At 43.5% G+C, this 12054-nt stretch overlaps 1 pseudogene; it reads right to left on the bottom strand.

Annotated features, from left to right (window-relative positions):
* LOC127916938 (poly(rC)-binding protein 3-like) overlaps positions 1–7454 on the bottom strand; it is a 15594-nt pseudogene extending 8140 nt beyond the window's left edge.
* Between the last annotated feature and the right edge of the window lie 4600 nt (positions 7455–12054).

The raw sequence follows: 12054 nt of genomic DNA, 5'->3' as shown, positions 1-12054 counted from the left end.
TGTTGTTGATTCTTCACAAAAAATACAGTTTTATATCTTTATGTTTGAAGCCTGAAATGTGGCAAAAGGTCGCAAAGTTCAAGGGGGCCGAATACTTTCGCAAGGCACTGTATGTATGCTAGATACCTCTTCAAACTTGTATGCGATCATGGCGAAGGCCTTGAAGATGGCATCTGTGGGTCCGGTGATGGTAACTATCCGCTCTGGGCAGTTTCCCTCAGAGATGTTGATGCGTGCACCGCTCTGCGGGTCAAACAGTAGACACAGTCAGAGAAATAAAGGAGATCATGAAGTACTAAATGGAATACTATCCATTTAATAATATCCATTCTTAATCTGGGTAAGGTGCATTATGGGATACATACTGCACTTACCTCTTCACGCATCTTCTTCACTGTCTCTCCTTTCTGAAAAGACAGGCAGCAGACAGACAACAGTTAAAACATCGGAGAGATGTCACATTAAAAAAATGTACTTGTCTTGAAACAGTTTTGTAATATTGATACGATTGTGATGTGTTTATGAACATGATAGTTACCTTTCCAATGATGCTTCCAACCTCCTGTAAACAGAGGTTCAACAACAGTTAGCATCAACGTCCAACTCAACACATGACAGAGACTATCCCCAAAACCTTGAAAAGCGACCTCTAATCGTCTCCTCAGAACCACCAGATCTAAAAACACTTGATATGCAGTAACCTATCCAGCCCATTCAGCCAACGGTGGTCGTGAAGGAAAGGAGATAAGGAAAGTAAGCCATATGAGAGTATTGGAACCCAGCCGGTGTGTACTGTACCTTGCCGTGCATCAGAAGCCTGATGGTGAGGGTGACGTTGAGGCCTCCTTCGCCTGGCTGCTGCACCTTGGGTGGTTCCATGTTGGGATTGGATGTGAAGGAAGGGGTGTGGTCACGTAGAAGAGGAGTCCCAGGGCCAATGAGAGTGTGATGCCACAGCCAGCCAACCAGTCACCTGCAAGACAAGAGGGATGAGACACGACCACTCAATATTAGGCCCACTGGAAACAGAGGTACCAAACTACCACTGGATAACATTGATGGATATCATCTTTGAATGAACCTGCTCATGAATACCATTCGAGTTCTGTTCAGACAGGACGAGTTTTATAGACTGTGTGAGTGGCAGACAGTGCTTTAACTCTGGAGGACAATCTTTAACTCTGGGATCTTAATTTGACCTATATTGTCGCAGCAAAATAATCCTGCAGCAACAGGATTTGAATGTTTACTCCATAATGTTGCTTGATCCGTGGTTAGGCTATTAGCTGGCCAAAAGTGGCCTACATGAAAAGTGCAATAGTGTTAATATAAGTGTGTGATGGTGTTGGTTTTCAGTGAATTCATGTAAATTACGAAACTCATCCGCATTGAGCAACAGAAGGGTGATCAAATTAAGATCCTCCACCTGTACATCATAAAAATATAGGGACAGGGAAGGCCATAATCCCTGAACCCAGAACTAAATGAGTAGCTCCATTTAATGTTGTTTGACCTTTTTATTTGATTTATATCCATACAAAGGATCCTAATTCATGATTTCGACTGGTTGAGAAAAGATTTCCCGTTCTAGATCTATGGATATAGAATGTGAAGTCGTTCATTCTAAATGTTCCGTTGCCATGATGGCTGGCAACGTTCTTATCCATTGCTTGCTAGCCAACCACGGCTAACACAGTCACGTCAAACCATGCAGCTAGAATAACAGCAACGTTGCTGCATTCAATTTCTATTGTATCCATAGTATCCATAAAAACGATGTTTGATTACGACTGGCTGAGAAAAGATGTCCACGTCCTGCTGACACGTTCATTCTTAATAGGACAGTGGAGATCGAATTTCAATATTGAAACAATGTTGCAAATGTCAAGAGACAGACAGCGATGTTTGGACAAACCCCTGTTGTTATAAAACCCAAATATTAAGCTAGAAACATGGGGGAAAAATGTTAAGATGCTTTTTGCAGTGGAAACCAAGTTAATGAATTGGCTGGCTGGGCTGATGAGACACTAGATAGAGAGAGATTTCTCAGATTTCTCAGATGGAACAGAAAACAAGATGTCCATTTTTACGTCATAGGCTTACCCCTGCTAAACTGTTTGTTCGTGTATGGCTTAGAACACATCTCAACCAATCACAATGCTTGTTTTGACCAACCCGTTGTAGAAAGAAAGAAGCGAGAACCAGTAGGTTGTATGAGAGGCCAAACGGGAGAGTGGGAGGCCACCGGAGGTCTCTGAGATAAGGGAGGAAAGGGTTCTGCAACCAGCTGTCTCTCTCCAATCTCCCAGAGGTCAGATTACATAAAAAGCCTTAATCCGGGTTTAAGAGCCAGGCCAGTGGTGCAGGTCTGCCACAGGGCCTGGGCAGGGACAGAAATAAACCCACTAAAACCAAGTGCAGGGGGGAGTGGTAGGCTGGCTGGGACCGTGGCACAATGGACTGCTGGAGCCAGGGGTTACTGGGGTTATTTGTGGTATTTTGGTGATAGAACTAGATGAGAGGATGTAACCACTCTCTGTGGTATTGTAATAAACATACTGGTTTATATGTAGCTACCACATCTGGTCTTCGTGAAGGCATACATGGTGATGGAAATGCCTTCGAATTGGGTTGAGTATTTGAAGCATTCTTCAAAAGGCGGCATGCAGAATTTTTACATGTATTTTTATTTCACCTTTATTTAACCAGGTAGGCTAGTTGAGAAGAAGTTCTCATTTGCAACTGCGACCTGGCCAAGATAAGAAATAGCAAACAGACAACACAGAGTTACACATGGGTAAACAATTAATAGTCAATAACACAGAAAGCAAATCATATAGACCCAATCAGGTCCACACCTCCTGAGAGCCGTCATGTGGCTGAAATGAGAATGTATTTTCTCTCGTGTGCCTGGTGAATGTGTTTGAACAGCTCTCCTACCATCCACCACCTTCTCCCTCATCCACTGCAGCACAATAGAATTAGGTCACAGACTCATCATTCATCCTTGCCCCATCCATGCCTTCCAGTCAACTTGCTTTTTTATTTCAAGAGCTAAATATTAGGCACCATTCTCAGACGGAACTCTATTTGGATAGCGGCAGCATAAAATGTGCCTATTGTGTCCCTTGGTGAATAATATTTAATTTAATCCCAAATGTTTATTTGAATCTCGAGCGCAATCAGTTATGTATTAGAATCTATTAGGTAAAGTGGTGTAATTCCAGGACACAATACCACTGTATTCAAGAGGAAAGGCAACGATAAAGGTTAATAAATGCGTCCGACCGAACACTACATTATCAAAACCAATTGTCTGCATTCGACCAATTGTGTTTTCTTCTGGGTTTATTTCTCAGTGCTCTGGTTAATGCACTGTATGTGTTGACCATTCTCAATCCTCTGTTAACAGAGTTATTACATCAAAAGTTGGAAATAAAGAAAATGGGAGATAGAGAGAGAGAAAAAGAGAGATCGAGAGATAAAAGAGGGTGAAGGAGAGAGAGAGAGAGAGAGAGAGAGAGAGAGAGAGAGAGAGAGAGAGAGAGAGAGAGAGAGAGAGAGAGAAAGAGGTAGAGGAGAGAGGAAAAAAGGGTGAGAGTAGAGGCAGAGGTAGAGGTAGAGAGAGAGAGAGAGAGAGAGAGAGGGGAGAGGAGAGAGAGAGAGAGAGAGCAGTATTTCTCGTGACATCTGATGTAGTTAGTAAGTGGGTCAGAGAGAGCTATGTTGAGCTGCAGAGCTGCTGGCCTCCTCCTCTATGGTGCTTTGCTATTGAATTAATCACGCTTTACGCTCGGGTGGACAACACCGTGCACAAAATGGCTCTTCCTTTTCTTTCATCTCTCCCTTCGTCTGCTGCCCTGCCTGCCCTCAGCCCAGTGCAGAAAAGACAGCAGGCTGCAGCATCACTCCTGGAGAAGAAGCTTTACATCTGCCTGTCTTTCTTTTCATTCCTTGGCTCTTTAATGTAGAGCTAACAATGGAGGATGCCTCCTCTTATGTAGAACCACTGGACTGTGAGTGACCGAGAACAATTGACTAAATATGAAAAGATAGCTGCCTTCAGTATCTGAAGAGGGTGGGCAGGAGAGAGCTCTGAATGAGTACAGTCACGGCCCCCTCACTGAGACAGGTGAGACTTAAATAGAAGTGACGCCATCACTGATCACCTGAAATGATTCTGTCAGCAGCCAGGAAGGAAAGAAAGAAATGGAGAGAAAGGTATTTGGGAGAATTGGGTGACTGACATACAGAGGCCGTCCAGATGCCTTGATTAGTGCTGGGCAAAAGAAAGGAACGCACTGACTGGAAGTGGATCAGCACTGCAGTCTTATCATGCACTGTACAAATGAGCCAGCAATTTTCTCTGCAGTGTTGCCTCACCTTATCCGGCCTCACCTCTGCCCTTCCCTGCTTCCGGTCAGCTGTGTGTGAGTTGGTGCATGTGCATGTGTGTGAGTTGGTGCATGTGCATGTGTGTACTGTATGCTTGCTCAAGCTTAGACCAAAGAGAACATGCAATCAGCATCTTTAAGATTTCCTTATTAAGAGATTGGAGATTGTGTTGGAAAATGTGTTTTGTTTGAAAATCTCCACAAAGTCAGAGACTGATTATATGAAACATCAACCCAAAGGCTCTTACAGGGCACGTGAGAAAAAGACTGAGATCTGGAGGAATGGGAAAATGGAGGACAGAACTTGCAGTATAATCTCGGCCAAAGCCCCGTCATCTGTTCCATTTTAATCCACCGAGCTAGAGATATGCTGTTATGATTTTGATATAAACCCCTCCATAAGCATACCTTTGTGAGCCAAAGCAGTAGAGAGAGGGAGACCACTAAACTGAGGGTGACTCAAGACGTTGGCGGCTTTTCACAAGCAGTGCACCCCACATTCATATACTCTGTATGTTGGCCTGCTCCGACTCTAATTGACCCTGATTCTACAAATGACCTTTGAGCTCAATCATAGTGTAATTAATTGAGCATGCGTTAACACACAAGCAAACTAGAATCGTAGCTGCATTCTCTTTGATTGGCCACGTTTGCTGGCAAAGATAAGAGATGAGTGACGCAGCATTGTAATCTGTTATGAGGAGCCAAGAGAAACGTCAGCCAGGGGATCCAGTCCATTCGACATTCTGAACGCACTAAACAGACTTTTCATTAGGAAAATAGCTGCAGTGAACTACTCACTAAAAGCAAGTCAGCACCCTCAAATAGCACCGATATGCCCCGTCAATCACCGTTGACCTCTCACCTCTCACCTTTTAGACGGCCTGTGTTGAGCCTTAAGGATGTCCTATGTATCCTCAATACCATGAGGACGTCACAGAAGGAAACCCCATATGAAGAACTCCATCTACTTTCATGACTCAGGCAGAACCGTCTCCTGCATGACTGAGCCTGTCACTAAAATCATCATTCTACTTCTAATAGATTGGAATGCTGGATTCAAAATGCCCTGCTGTCAGTAAGTAAGGGCCACAGTGGACAGCAGAGAAGTACATGTTGATATTAGATATTCAAGTTGAACTTGTGTTGCTGTTGGAAAATAAAATAACCAAATATACTTGTTGTTGTACTGAAGGGGCCAGAGACAGAATTGCACCCACCCAAGTTGTCAGATCTTCCTTTGAAAAGAAACTCTTACATGGGGGACAATGAATATAGAATAGAATAGAATAGAATGTGTTGTAGATGCAGGACACTGAGAAGTGAGCAGCAGCTCTGGTCTCATCTGACGCTAACTAGGCTTTGGTTGCAGTGTGATTGGAGGGTGGAGAAGGGGGAGGTGGGGAGGGGGCGTCTGTGGTGCTGAGCGAACGGCCTTCCTCTCCTCTACCCGGCTGTGACAGTACACTCAAGAGCTGTCACTCTAGATCAGCCGCCCCTGCGCTGAGACCTCAGCCTACATCACAGTCAAAACAGGGGCGACCACTCACTCCCTCGCACTGAGTAGTGCCCTCACCAGGCAAGGCGACACTGGAGAGAAGAGAGGGTTGGGGCATGGGTGGCCCCAAAAACACTTGTCCATGTCCCCTAATTAGAATCCAATCACAAAATGGGGTTGTAAAATGTGCCATTGCCTACGACGGGATAGAGAATGTAGACCCCGTTTTGCGTTGTAGCATTACCATGTTGTACTGTGGCTGTGGTGGTAAAAGAAGAGCGGGCGGTCGGCCATCTTAGATTAGCTTGTCACTAAGTCAAGGCTCCTCTGAATGAGCATGCATGGATTTACAGATCACAGTCATGTTAAATGGGTCGAGTGTAAACACATATCTTTTTTAATCATTTTGAAATTCTATAATATCATTTTTGATCGTAGTATTTTTACTTCCTTGATAGATTACAAGGATATTTAGTTTTCTAAATTCCAATACAAATATGAATTTGATCATTTCAACAACAGAACATAGTGCCAGCCTTCGGTATTGTTATTTGAGATGTCGATTATGCAATATTTGATCTTTTTAAACCTGTCCTGACCATTACGGAGGAAACGTACATTCCAACGATTTGGTGCTTCCTTTGTTCAATCCCACGGTTCACATGAATTAGTGATAATGACAAATGACACGTTGACTGTTCCTACAGACCAAGAACACCATCAAGAGAGCTAATTTGATAGTGAGGATGATTGGGATAATGGTCGTGAGGACTAGATACATCCCATCTCATGGGCTATCAGGTTCTGTTACCATTCAGTGTGGACAAGGTCATGCAGAACCTATCATAATAGAACGACGCCACTTCTGATCTGCAAAACATCTGTCTCATTAGACCCACCTTAAAGGAACAATTAACTGATAATTCCATTAAACAATTAGCCCAATGTATACGATCACAAGGGTGAGTCAATAGCAGAACATGGAGGGACCCTACGAAAGGGTCCAACCAATAACAAGCTAACCGGCGATTCTCAAGGAATACAAATACTTTCCGCACACATGGGTCGCAACACCCTTTGTTGCCTAATGAAGGACACACTAAGAGCAACTTGGCTAAAACAATGGAGTCAGATCGATGTCCACTGCTTATTACAAAAACAAGGGTTTCATCTTGATGGATTGGGAATAAACTAAGCTCGCAACATGTCAACGGCTGCTGTTCCCGCACCGCCCAACGATAACTCTACAGACATTCATTCATTATTGAAGACATTTCCCAACTCAACATTGGCCAATATCTCCTGCTGCCAGTTTAAAGCCAGGAGACTACCCATGAAGCCTTTTTTACACATGGTCTAACAGTATCCTACTGTACGTACATATGATACAGTCAATTGTACTATTTTACATTTCCACCATATATGTTTATAAAAATAAATGCATATTGAATAGTAAAATATGACCATTGGACTCATCAAACTTCCTCAAACCTGATCTAGAAGCTGAAAAATAGGCATTACCTTCGTGCAGCGTAAAACAGATGGCGACCACTTTCGACGTTCGCAAAGATTAAAAAAACACAGAAGGAAAATGATTTTTTCCCTCTCCCTTTGCTATGCCCAGTCTGGATCAGGATATCTGATTGGTTGGAAAGGCCAAATCACATGGGCGAGACAGAGAACCCGTGACCCCTCTGTAAATAAAAATGACGAAATGAAACAGCCTTGCATCCTAGCCGACAATTTGTCCAGTGTGATACCCCCGACTACACTGACGATGTTGTGGTCTACTGTAAATAGGCTGAATGATGAGACGGATGGGGTCACCATCCCCTCCCCGACCCCCAAACAGAAAACAATGGGGGTGCCTAGTGAGGCACACTGGCATGGGGCATGTCTACAGAGGCGGGGTTCAAAGTCTCATAGCCACCCCCAGGCACTCGCCTGTCCTGTGGAATCATTGTTCCAGCACTCACCCAACCTACCAACCCACCAACTCACCAACTCACCAACCCATCAACTCGCAACTCAAACAACCCACCCAGCTCCACCAACTCACACAACCCACCAACCCACCAACTCACCAACTCACCAACCCACCAACTCACCAACTCACCAACCCACCAACCCACCAACCCACCAACTCACCAACTCACCAACCCACCAACTCACCAACCCACAACTCACCCAACTCAACAAACCCACCAACCCACCAACTCACCAACCCACCAACCCACCAACTCACACCAACCCACCAACCCAAACCAACCCCAACCCACCACCTTCTCTTGCTGATCATGCGAACACAACACCCAAAGTATTTTCAGATACAACAACCGCCACGGAACGCCAGCACAAACCCACAGACCCCCAACGTCTGTGACAAGGGACTACCAGGGTTATGGTTGGTTTGTGGATTGGGGTGGTGGTCTGTGACAAACTAACAGTGGTTGGTTTGTGGGTTGCGGTGGTGGTCTGTGACAAGGGACTACCAGAATTATGGTTGGTTTGTGGGTTGGGGTGGTGGTCTGTGTGCCCTGGAGGATGAGGCTGGTGAGAGATGGCGATGCAGAGATCAAAGCCCAGACCCCACATCACATGTCTGTCAAGATCCGCCGCCCTGAACCAACCTGGCTCCTCCCGGCTGTCTTTAATCTGCGTGTGTGTGTGTGAGTGTTTGTGGAGATTACAGGGAGCTTTAGAGGCATCCACGTCCAGATTATCCAATCCAGCTAAAAATCCAACCGGGTGTCAGATGGACAGTTGTGCAGGGACCCCAGAAGCACAGACAGAATGTGGGGTTTAGGTGGAGGGTTTAAGGGTGGAGGTTTAGGAGGGTTTAAGGAGAGCGATGTGGGCCAATGGGTACAGGCATTGGATTAGGGGCAACACAAAAAATGAGGAGTGTGTCCCTAAATTTGAATTGTTCAGAGGGAAGCAAGAAGCATATCTCGGTTTATATATGTCCTCTTAACACTCAACGTCTATCTATCTATCTATCTATCTATCTATCTATCTATCTATCTATCTATCTATCTATCTATCTATCTATCTATCTATCTATCTATCTATCTATCTAAATTCAAGGGGCTTTATTGGCATGGGAAACATGTGTTAACATTGCCAAAGCAAGTGAGGTAGATAATATACAAAAGTGAAATAAACTATAAAAATTAACAGTAAACATTACACATACAGAAATTTCGAAACAATAAAGACATTACAAATGTCATATTATATATTATATATATATATATATATATATATATATATATACAGGGTTGTAACAATGTACAAATGTTCAAATGGTTAAAGAACACAAGGAAAAATAAATAAGCATAAATATGGGTTGTATTTACAATGGTGTTAGTTTTTCACTGGCTGCCCTTTTTCTTTGTGGCAACAGGTCTCAAATCTTGCTGCTGTGATGGCACACTGTGGAATTTCCCCAGTAGATGGGAGTTTATCAAAAATTTGATTTGTTTTCGAATTCTTTGTGGATCTGTGTAATCTGGGGAAATATGTGTCTCTAATATGGTCATACGTTGGATAGGAGGTTAGGAAGTGCAGTTCAGTTTCCACCTCATTTTGTGGGCAGTGTGCACATAGCCTGTCTTCTCTGAGAGCCAGGTCTGTCTACGGTGGCCTTTCTCAATAGCAAGGCTATGATCACTAAGTCTGTACATAGTCAAAGCTTTCCTTGAGTTTGGGGTCAGTCACAGTGACAGGTATTCTGCCACTGTGTACTCTCTGTTTAGGGCCAAATAGCATTCTAGCTTGCTCTGCTTTTGTTAATTCTTTCCAATGTGTCAAGTAATTATCTTTTTGTTTTCTCATAATTTGGTTGGGTCTGTTTGGTTGTGTTTGTGTTTGTGAACAGAGCCCCAGGACCAGCTTGCTTAGGGACTCTTCTCCAGGTTAATCTCTCTGTAGGTGATGGCTTTGTCATGGAAGGTTTGGGAATCACTTCCTTTTAGGTGGTTGAAGAATTTAACAGCTCTTTTCTGGATTTGGATAATTAGTGGGTATCGGCCTAATTCTGCTCTGCATGCATTATTTGGTGTTCCACGTTGTACACTGAGGATATTTTTGCAGAATTCTGTATGCAGAGTCTCAATTTGGTGTTTGTCCCATTTTGTGAAGTCTTGGTTGGTGAGCGGACCCCAGACCTCACAACCGTAAAGGGCAATGGGCTCTATGACCGATTCAAGTATTTTTAGCCAGATCCTAATTGGTATGTTGAAATTTATGTTCCTTTTGATGGCATAGAATGCCCTTCTTGCCTTGTCTCTCAGATCGTTCACAGCTTTGTGGAAGTTACCTGTGGCGCTGATGTTCAGGCCAAGGTATGTATAGTTTTTTTTGTATTTGTGGTCCTGGCGACTGGACCTTTTTGGAACACCATTATTTTGGTCTTACTGAGATTTACTGTCAGGGCCCAGGTCTGACAGAATCTGTGCAGAAGATCTAGGTGCTGCTTAGGCCCTCCTTGGTTGGTGACAGAAGCACCAGACAGTAGACATTTGACTTCGGATTCTAGTAGGGTGAGGCCGGGTGCTGCAGCCTTTTCTAGTGCCTGCGCCAATTCACTGATATATATGTTGAGGGTGGAGCTTAAGCTGCATCCCTGTCTCACCCACGACCCTGTGTGAAGAAATGTGTGCATTTTTGCCAATTTAACCGCACACTTGATGTTTGTGTACATGGATTTTATAATGTCGTATGTTTTACTAACACCACTTTCCATCCATTTGTATAGCAGACCCTCATGCCAATTGAGTCAAAGGCTTTTTGAAATCAACAAAGCATGAGAAGACTTTTCCTTTGTTTTGGTTTGTTTGGTTGTCAATTAGGGTGTGCTGGGGGAAAAAAAAACAATTTGACATTTGCTCAGTACATTGTTTTCGTTGAGGAAATGTACGAGTCTGCTGTTAATGATAATGCAGAGGATTTTCCCAAGGTTACTGTTGACGCATATTCCACGGTAGTTATTGGGGTCAAATTTGTCTCCACTTTTGTGGATTTAGGAATCAGTCCTTGGTTCCAATTTTTGGTGAAGATGCCAGAGCTAAGGATGATGTTAAAGAGTTTTAGTATAGCCAATTGGAATTTGTTGTCTGTATATTTGATAATATACATAATATACCGGGGCAAACTACCTGCCCTCCAGGACACCTACACCACCTGATGTTACAGGAAGGCCATAAAGATAATCAAGGACATCAACCACCCCGAACCACTGCCTGTTCACCCCGCTATCATCCAGAAGGCGAGGTCAGTACAGGTGCATCAAAGCTGGGACCGAGAGACTGAAAAACAGCTTCTATCTCAAGGCCATCAGACTGTTAAACAGCCACCACTAACATTGAGTGGCTGCCAGCCAACACACTGTCATTGACACTGACCCAACTCTAGCCACTTTAATAATGGGAATTGATGGAAAATGATGTAAATATATCACTAGCCACTTTAAACAATGCTACCTTATATAATGTTACTTTACATTATTCATCTCATATGCATACGTATATACTGTACTCTCTACATCATCGACTGCATCCTTATGTAATACATGTATCACTAGCCACTTTAACTATGCCACTATGCCACTTTGTTGCAGCTGCAGGAGTTGTGACCCGTTTTTGTTTGTTATGTTGTCATAGTTGTGCCCAGTGGGGGCATATGTGGAGGAATGCTGTCAACTGCAGGCAGGTGTTTTGTCCCCCTGTGTGCTGAGGGTGTCAGGTTCTTGTCTGGTTCTGGCATTTAGGTCGCCACAATCTATCTATCTATCTATCTATCTATCTATCTATCTATCTATCTATCTATCTATCTATCTATCTATCTATCTATCTATCTATCTATCTATCTATATATCTATCTATCTATCTATCTATCTATCTATCTATCTATCTATCTATCTATCTATCTATCTATCTATCTATCTATCTATCTATCTATCCCCCAAAAACACAGAATGATCCCCATAGCCGCCCTACCGCCCCGCCTGTCGATTGGCCCATGGGAGAATACCACAAATAGAGCATTCAATTTGCTCCACATCGAATCACAAGAGGCTGAGAGAGCATAGTGTCACAGGGAATCTGCTTTATATTCAAATAACGCTGTTGGCTCTCCTTCAAAACCAAGAGTACATGGTGG

The sequence above is a fragment of the Oncorhynchus keta genome, unplaced genomic scaffold, assembly GCF_023373465.1.
Source record: "Oncorhynchus keta strain PuntledgeMale-10-30-2019 unplaced genomic scaffold, Oket_V2 Un_contig_10132_pilon_pilon, whole genome shotgun sequence".
In the NCBI taxonomy this organism is placed as follows: Eukaryota; Metazoa; Chordata; class Actinopteri; order Salmoniformes; family Salmonidae; genus Oncorhynchus; species Oncorhynchus keta.
The sequence above is the reverse complement of the archived record's forward strand: the minus strand, read 5'-3'. Positions and strand labels throughout refer to the sequence as shown.